Raw genomic sequence first — 9,400 nt, 5'->3', positions numbered from 1 at the left:
GTGAATGGCAGAAGGTGTGATCAAAGATGGTAGTGAGGGCCAGATTACATTGGGCCTTGTGGGCCATGATGAGGATTTAGAATTTTATTATAAGAGCCATGATAAACTATTGTGGTTCTGCATGGTAGTTGTATAAAATTAAGTGTCATCATTCAATTTTTATCAGAGAATAGATTTGTATATCTTCTTCTGTGAGTGTTCTGTACCTCCTCAAACTATTATTAAACTTGACATTTTATTTTATTTTTTTTGAGTTTTATTTTTTTAATAAATTAATTTTTATTGGTGTTCAATTTACCAACATACAGAATAACACCCAGTGCTCATCCCGTCAAGTGTCCCCCTCCGTGCCCGTCACCCATTCACCCCCACCCCCCGCCCTCCTCCCCTTCCACCACCCCTAGTTCATTTCCCAGAGTTAGAAGTCTTTATGTTCTGTGTCCCTTTCTGATATTTCCCACACATTTCTTCTCCCTTCCCTTATATTCCCCTTCACTATTATTCATATTCCCCAAATGAATGAGAACATACACTGTTTGTCCTTCTCCGATTGACTTACTTCACTCAGCATAATACCCGCCAGTTCCATCCACGTTGAAGCAAATGGTGGGTATTTGTCGTTTCTAATATTTCTGAGTAATATTCTATTGTATACATAAACCACATCTTCTTTATCCATTCATCTTTCGATGGGCACCGAGGCTCCTTCCACAGTTTGGCTATTGTGGACATGGCTGCTAGAAACATCGGGGTGCAGGTGTCCCGGCGTTTCATTGCATCTGAATCTTTGGGGTAAATCCCTAACAGTGCAATTGCTGGGTCGTAGGGCAGGTCACAAAAACAGACACATAGACCAATGGAACAGAATAGAGAACCCAGAAATGGACCCTGAACTTTATGGTCAACTAATATTCGACAAAGGAGGAAAGACGATCCACTGGAAGAAAGACAGTCTCTTCAATAAATGGTGCTGGGAAAATTGGTCATCCACATGCAGAAGAATGAAACTAGACCACTCTCTTGCACCATACACAAAGATAAACTCAAAATGGATGAAAGATCTAAATGTGAGACAAGACTCCATCAAAATCCTAGAGGAGAACACAGGCAACACCCTTTTTGAACTTGGCCACAGTAACTTCTTGCAAGATACATCCACGAAAGCAAAAGAAACAAAAGCAAAAATGAACTATTGGGACTTCATCAAGATAAGAAGCTTTTGCACAGCAAAGGATACAGTCAACAAAACTCAAAGACAACCTACAGAATGGGAGAAGATATTTGCAAATAACATATCAGATAAAGGGCTAGTTTCCAAAATCTATAAAGAACTTATTAAACTCAACACCAAAGAAACAAATAATCCAATCATGAAATGGGCAAAAGACATGAAGAGAAATCTCACAGAGGAAGACATAGACATGGCCAACACGCACATGAGAAAATGCTCTGCATCACTTGCCATCAGGGAAATACAAATCAAAACCACAATGAGATGCCACCTCACACCAGTGAGAATGGGGAAAATTAACAAGGCAGGAAACAACAAATGTTGGAGAGGATGCGGAGAAAAGGGAACCCTCTTACACTGTTGGTGGGAATGTGAACTGGTGCAGCCACTCTGGAAAACTGTGTGGAGGTTCCTCAAAGAATTAAACTTGACATTTTAATTAGCTTATCAAGCCTTATTGTGAGTAAAAATATCTTATTTTGATTAATAATTGTAAACCAGTATCATCATGAAAGTAACACACAACCATTGGAGAAACATTTGCAAAATTAAAAATGCACCAGGAAGAAATAAAAATATTTAGCTTTTGGAAACGTGTGTGTGTCTCATGTAATATTTTAAATTTCTAGAGTATCTCAGTGTCTTGGCCACCTTGAACAAGCAGAGAAAACTTACAAGACATCTTCTAAGATCTACTACATTTAGTGATTTACAAAGTTTTTCTGTGGCATCTACTCATTGGGCAATAGCAGCTAATAGGTACTCCCTGGAAGCAGCAGGTGCCAGAGACACCTGAGGCTTTTGCCCCAAACCCAGTTCATTTCAGGTCACACATCTGCTCTTCCTTCCTCTGAGAGACACCCACTGGGAAGGCTCTTCCGGCCTGGCAGTCCCAGGGGCAGGTGGTAATCTCTAGCTTGCCCTCCCCCACTCACCCCCGCCACCCCATCAAGGAATGCATCTGGGAAAAAAATAACTAGTGGAAAGTAAACTTGCACAAAGAAAGCAAGAGGAAATTCAGTGGAGATGCCCAGAGGCCTGTATGATAGGAAGCAGGAAATAGGCATTCTTTTCCTGCTCTTTCTGTGAAATAAAGGTCTATTATTTACTTAAGGATTGCTATATAAGTCAGTAGAGTTAGATGCTCCCAAGATTGACACGAGGTCAGAGAAAGTCCTCTTTTTGGGTGGACACTACTCTCATGTTATAATGGATGAGAATGACCAATGGAAAATGGACTGACACTCTCACAGTGAGGTCTCTGGAGTCCACATTTCTATTAATGAATATGGCATGGGAAACAGTTCCAGGGGATATCTCTCTGGATGATCTTTCTTTGTTAGAAGTAAGACTTTTTAGGTCAAGGGAAGACTTTAACGTTGAGGCAACTTGGGTATCATTGAAGTGTAATTGACAATGACCAGACCTTGTGGTCGAGACTAGAACACAATTATGAAAAGCTGTGACTTAACTACTATTCTCACATGGGGTTAAGACCCGGGAGTCAGGCAGACCTGAGTTAAAACCAGCTTTGCCATTTAGTGGTTGCATGATCTTGGGCAAGTTAATTAACTTATCTTTTGTGCTTAGCACAATAATAGAAGGGCACAGTCTGCATGTACCCCAGGGAAAAGGAATGAAATCCTCAGAAATAAGCAAGGTTCATGTAATCCCATCTAGGAGGGAGGAATCCAAAAGAGAGTAGGCAGGGACATTGCACAGGCTCCCGGGAGATGGGTTTTATTGTGGTGGGGGCAGAATGAGTTCTTTAGTTGGGACAAAATATTCAGAACTACCGATATCATTCATTGTTATGATTAACTCTGTATCAAGCTACTTTGTTTTGACTAATTCAGTATTCTAGGGTTTTCATACAGCTAAAAGTGAGTGGAGATTTGACTCAGATAATCTGGCCGCTGGATCACCTTGCACAGGCTAAATAATTTGAAGAGTATCAGTTTTCCTTTCTATAACTTGGAAATTATGTGTATTTTCCAAAGTTGTTGTGAGGATTAGATGGAACACAGTAGATGTTTCTTAAATTCAGTTGCTTTTCCTTATCAATGGATTGATTCACTCAATTAACAAATCTGTCTAATAGACACAGTACCATGTGCTTAGGGATACAGCAATGAACACGAGAGATACAGTCCCTGCTTTGGTTTTTTCATGAAACATATTCTACAGGAAGTTGAACTTTAAAAAGTTATTCAAATAAATATATTAACAGAATTTTGTAAGAGCTATGAAAGGGAGAGGAACAGGTACATTGACAGATTCCATTTAGGTTGGTGCAGAGGTGGTCAGGTAAACCATTCTCTGAAAAATAGTAATGCTTTAAGCTGATGCTTGAATGGTAATGGAAATTAATTAGATAAAAAGTTTGGTGGGTGGTGGAGAGAGCATTTCAGGAATAGAAGACAGCATGTTCACAGATCCCAAAGTGGGAAAAGACTTACTGGCCAGAGTGGAAGTGAGCCAGGGAACAGCTGTCCCTATAGAATTAGAGGTTTAAATTCCATTATTCTCTCAATCTCGTGTGCCATAAAATTCTCTTCCAAGGTGTTCAAGGCATAGAATCACAAAGTATCCCACCAAAGATGTCTTTCTCTTCACTCATGCTTACTCCCTGAAAAATAGTGAATTGGCTTCTTGGGACTTGGAACTTGAGTTGCTAAGCTAGAGTGATTTTATGTTCTAGTTTGTCCAGGACAGTCAGTCCTGGTATCTGCACATTATCCCCAAGTAATAATTCACAGCATGTCCTTTCATTCTAAAGTCTGTCCTGTTTTGGGTGATTAGTTATGTGGTCATCTGACCCTTAACACGTGGGATTTGGCCCCAGACTGGGAGAACTCATTCATTGTGTTTCTGGTTGTCAGTATGAATGGGGTGATGTTCCTTTTTGTGATCATTGTATTTAAAGCTTTGAGAATGATATCTGGTTGGGAATGGCCATTAAGTAAAGAGTGGCAAATATATTGTTATGGGGGTTGTCATAATCTTCTGTAGGGATGATGATTTCTGCTGATAGAAGGATCCCACAATATGGGAGAACCGCCAATTGACCAGAATGTTTAACTTTTCTGTAGGAGGAGAGGGAATAATATTTGGATGTCTACTCTAAGCCAGCCTCAGTGCTGGATACTCCTTAATACAGTTCTATCCAAAAATGTTTTTAGATCTGTGTTTCTTTTGTTTGTGTGTTTATTTCTTTTTTTGTGTGAGAAGTAGAGACTTTATTAGGTACAGAGTGTGACTGTTGGGCAGAGTTAAGGAATGTCTACTGGACTTCCTCCCAAGCTGCAGTACAGTACTCCAGGGGAAGGAGGAGCAGAAGAACATTTGTTTTCTCTGCCCTCTCCCTTCAAGGCTGCATGCGGATGGCTCCATCCAGCTGGATGACCTCTCAATTGATGGCTTATACCAGATGAGCATACTCAGCAGGGTCACCCAGTCGTCTGGGGAAGGACACCTGGTTGGCCAGAAAGTTGCATACTTTTCTGGAAGGCTGGTCAGCAGTAGGGTGCCAAATAGGTCTGGAGCAGTGGCCATCACTTGGATGACCATGGGAGCTAGATGCTGAGTAATGGGCTGTGTCATGCCCACTGTGACACACTTGGAAGCAGAGTATGCAGCTTGTCCAGTGTGGCCCTCCAAGGCAGCCAGTGTTGGCAGTATTATTATTATTATTATTATTATTAATTTATTTATTCATGAGAGAGAGAGAGGCAGAGACACAGGCAGAGGGAGAAGCAGGCTCCATGCAAGGAGCCTGATGTGGGACTTGATCCCGGGTCTCCAGGATCATGCCCTGGGCTGAAGGCGGCACTAAACCGCTGAGCCACCCAGGCTGCCCCAGTGCTGGCAGTATTAATGATGACCCTACATTGGCCTCCCTGGTCTGGTTAATTCTGGCGCATCTCACCAGCCACCAGGTGGAACATATTAAATGTGTCTATGAGATTACATTGAGAACTTGCTGAAAGTCCAACAAGGTAGGGTCCTGATTTTTCTTGAAGTTGTATGTCTAGATGGCCACTACACTGTCTGTCCAGTTGACTGCCAAATCCACCTGGCCAAACTTTTCTTTTGTTAGAGTCAGGGCTGCTTGCAGATTCTTCTCTGAGGTCATGTCTCCTGGGGCAAAGGGACAGCTCTTCCCTAACTTCTTGGCTTGGGCCTCCCCATTAGAGTTACACAGGTCCAGAAGCACAGCAATGGCCCCCTCACCCCACCAGTCGCTCTGCCATGACCAGACCTAAACTGGAGACTCCTCTGGTTATTAAAGCAACTAGGCCCTTCATGTCCCTGACATGCCACAGCCATCTTTGTGTCTCTAGACATGTTTTTTTTTTTTTTTTTTTCCCTCCTCTTGCTTGTAATTCTGGCTCCAACCCTTATTGACTGGGTGTCTTAAGGAAGGTCTTGACCTATGTGGACCTCAATTTTCTCTTTTGGAGGAGGTTTTTAAAAATGGGAGTTCAAATTCAATTGAGGTGATCAGAGAGTAAGCTCAGAATGGGACTATAAGGAAAGCTGTAATTGTATTGTTTCTTTTGTGAGCTGAAGAAAAGAGTGCTTAGAGAATAGGCTTTGAGATCATGCCACTGAGCCACCATTGCCACCTCCAGTGTGCTGCTTTGTCACCATGTGGAACGCACCCAACACCAGCTCTGTCTGTGAATCATAGCCAGGGGTAGAGGCTTGACCGCAGAGCCTGATAGCACCACTGGACTCTGGTTTAGTGTTGGGGATTCAGAAGCTGGGCAAGAGTGAGAAGTGGTTTTTCTGCTGGCTGCCCTGCTTTTGCTTTGTCTTCTCTTTCTAGCACATGACAGGATCTGGCAAAGGTAGTGGTCAGGGGAGCAGGAGGGGGGAAGTAACCTTTTCTCTCATTGGGGGAGAGTTGTTCCATTGAAACGTGAAGTTCAACTTCACACGACTGGGCCCTTAGCTGGCTGGCAAAGGGCAGCGTGTTAGCAAACAAAAGTGTTCTTATGTTTTTGTCAATGAAAACTCAGTAAACCGCAGGAAGAGATGATAGAGCCTTTCCCACTTCATCCACATGAATGATAATGAACTCCATTGTAGAGCCAGCCTTGGGGCATTATCCGATGCTGCTATTTCTGCTGGCGAGAATTTGCACATCGCCCACATGACTTGGGGTCGTGTAGTCTCTTTCCCACTGGGTGACTCTGACAGCTTTGAGTTCTGCAGATTCTGAGCTCTGGCCTGGATATCCAGCCGCTCAAAGTGAGCATGGCCATGGGGTTCCCAAACCTTCTGACATGGGCAGGAGTTCCAGGGGGGCATTTAGATTACAATGGGCTTTTCTTATGGTTTTAAAATATACGGTGCTTTTTGGCAAATGAAATTCACACACACACACACACACACACACACACACGCATGCACGCACACCCCCATTCCTCAGTGATCAGAATTTATAGTAAAACAGAATTTGTAAAAATAATTCTGTAGGGTGAAGGGAAAGTCGTGGTATTTAAGTACATACCATGCTACAGACCCCATGCTAGATGCTTCCTAAACACTGTCTTGTTATCTCCTTACCAGATCTTCCAACCATCTCAGTGGGGACTTTATTTTAAAGTCGATGAGACATTTTGCAGTAGTCTCAGACATAAGCCCTAGGATTTGGGGTTAGGTTCACAGAGGTTAAATTTTTGACCTAGTGGGGATTCCCAGGTGGCTCAGCGGTTTAGCACTGGCCTTCGGCCCAGGGCGTGATCCTGGAGTCCTGGGATCGAGTCCCACATCGGGCTCCTTGCATGGAGCCTGCTTCTCCCTCTGCCTCTCTCTCTCTCTCTCTCTCTCATGAATAAATAAATACAAAATCTTTAAAAAATTTTTTTTTTGGCCTAAGATGATCACGAATAGAAAGGGTGGGTCAGGAAACTAGCACCAATTGAATTAATCCGTTACATGCCAGGTTCAGTGCTAGGAATGTTGTAGACATTTCTTAACTGACTTCTCACAGTTACTTGATTGTTATCCTTGTAGGTGAAAAAAAAAAAATCAGAGTTCCATGAGACATTGTCTCATGTCACAGCCGGGATTGGAAACATGGGTTTGTTTGTTTTGTTTGTCTTTGCATATCACACTGCCAAGTGATTGATTCCCCTTTGAGGAGCTAGAGGCCATTCACCAGCAAACAGGATTATCTCAACGGTGTGATCAGAAGAGAAGCTGGCCAGGGCTGACTTAGCACAAGCTCTCTTACCTCTGTCAAAAACTGTGTTCAATCATTTCTTTGCTCCCTTAGCAAACTTTAAAACCTACTGCGCAAAGCATCATGGGGGATGGGGTGGGGGCACTGGTGTTCAAAACAATGATTCTAAAGCTTGTGTAACAAAAGATATTGGGTGGTGTATATTCACTACACCGAGGCAGTAAGCAAAGTAGCGCAGTTTTGAGAGCATTTCAGAAATAAGAAATTATTGATTAATGGAAATACAATTGAAAATATCCTCCATACTCTTCAAGCATTTTGGTAATTTGTATATAAATTGATGTCCTTGGAAAATGTTCTTTTCTTATCGATGACAGTTCAGTTTCCAAATATAAGGCGTAGAAGTTAAAAGGGAAAGTACCGTCTATTAAATGTTAACTTGGAGTTAGGACCAAGATTTATATGTCAGCTCTAGGTGGCGCAGCGGTTTGGCGCCTGCCTTTGGCCCAGGGTGGATCCTGGAGATCCGGGATCAAATCCCACATCGGGCTCCCGGTGCATGGAGCCTGCTTCTCCCTCTGCCTGTGTCTCTGCCTCTCTCTCTCTGTGACTATCATAAATAAAAAAAAAAAATTAAAAAAAAATTAAAAAAAATAATCATGAATATAGTATTATTTTGCACATTTTCTAAGACAGGAACCTGAAACAGAGAGATTAAGCAACTTGAAATATCAAATCTTCAGCCAATACTAGATGGAGCCAGGACTGTAAATTCAGTTCTGTTTCAGAGTTCCTGTGCTTTACTCCTCCCGTGGCCTGCTGACTTGTGCACCCATGAAACTTACTCCTCGACTCAAATTTTGTAACTCCTCCCTGGGTTTTATTTTAAAACCGACGAGGCATTTTGCAGTAGTCTCAAACATAAACCCTAGCATTTGGTGGAATCTAGTTATTCACCTAGAGCCTACTGACCCTTATTTTATTTAAAACTTTATGTTGTGACTCCATTGAAGAATGCAACTGTATTCTTCGCGGTCTATGCTCATGCTTCCTCTGTAAGAGCCCAAAGTCCCTAACATATTGTAGATACTCAGGAAGTGTCTGTTGAATGTAATGTGATTTTTGCTTAATTGCTTTGTTTTGTTTTTGTTTTTGTTTGTTTGGTTTTGGCTAAAAGAAGACTAGAAACAGACCCCAAGAAGGGAGGAACATTAAAGATCACAAGATGTGGCCATTAACTGGAAGGAAACAGATACAGAAAACTATGAAAAGTAGATATAAGATTTCAAAAGCATCAGGGATGGGGCAAATAACCCCAGGCATGTCAAGAATCTTAGTCAAATTCTACCTTAATTTTTTCACAAGGAAGCACTCACAGGAAAGGTGACAGCTGTTTGGCACCCTGGGACAAATAGAGAAGATTGCTCACTGCAGGGTTGACCGTCCTTGGGCTCTGGCCCGCTCAACCCTGTCCAGCCTCCCCACGTACCAAGGCGATCAAACTCTTGGCACAGCTGTTCTCTGTGCCTTAGCACACTGGTTGGGAGGTGCCATCTTACTGCCACAAAGCTCTACAATAAATAAAGGGGGATGTCTTTGCTTCTGGAACTTAGTGCCCAGTGCTCAGTCAGCCCTCAGCAATGTTTGTTGAATTGAATGCTGACTTTGCATTTTCCAGGAAAGATAATATTTAGCCTCCTTTGCTCTAGAAGATAGGACAATGTGTATAATGCATGTTAGACATGGTTTGAAGTGAAAGCTAAAAAACCAGTATGGTGAATTTATGAAGTTTCTGAACTGGTCAGTGGCAAAGCTGGGAACAGGTTCTTCTGGTGGTTCTTCTTCTCCCTCCTCTTCTCCTCCCTCTTCTTCTCCCTCCTTTTCTCCCTCTTCCTTTCCCTCTTCCTCTCCCTCCTCTTCTCCCTCTTCCTCTCCCTCCTCTTCTCCCTCTTCTTTTTCCTCCTCTTCTCCGTTCT

General features: G+C 42.5%; 1 pseudogene; it reads right to left on the bottom strand.

Moving 5' to 3' along the window:
- Positions 1 to 4,598: 4,598 nt before the first annotated feature.
- Positions 4,599 to 5,538, bottom strand: LOC129502372 (3-hydroxyacyl-CoA dehydrogenase type-2-like; annotated as a pseudogene).
- Between the last annotated feature and the right edge of the window lie 3,862 nt (positions 5,539 to 9,400).

Source organism: Nyctereutes procyonoides, unplaced genomic scaffold (genome assembly GCF_905146905.1).
Source record: "Nyctereutes procyonoides isolate TBG_1078 unplaced genomic scaffold, NYPRO_anot_genome, whole genome shotgun sequence".
Taxonomy (NCBI): domain Eukaryota; kingdom Metazoa; phylum Chordata; class Mammalia; order Carnivora; family Canidae; genus Nyctereutes; species Nyctereutes procyonoides.
This window is presented reverse-complemented; position numbering and strand designations above follow the sequence as displayed.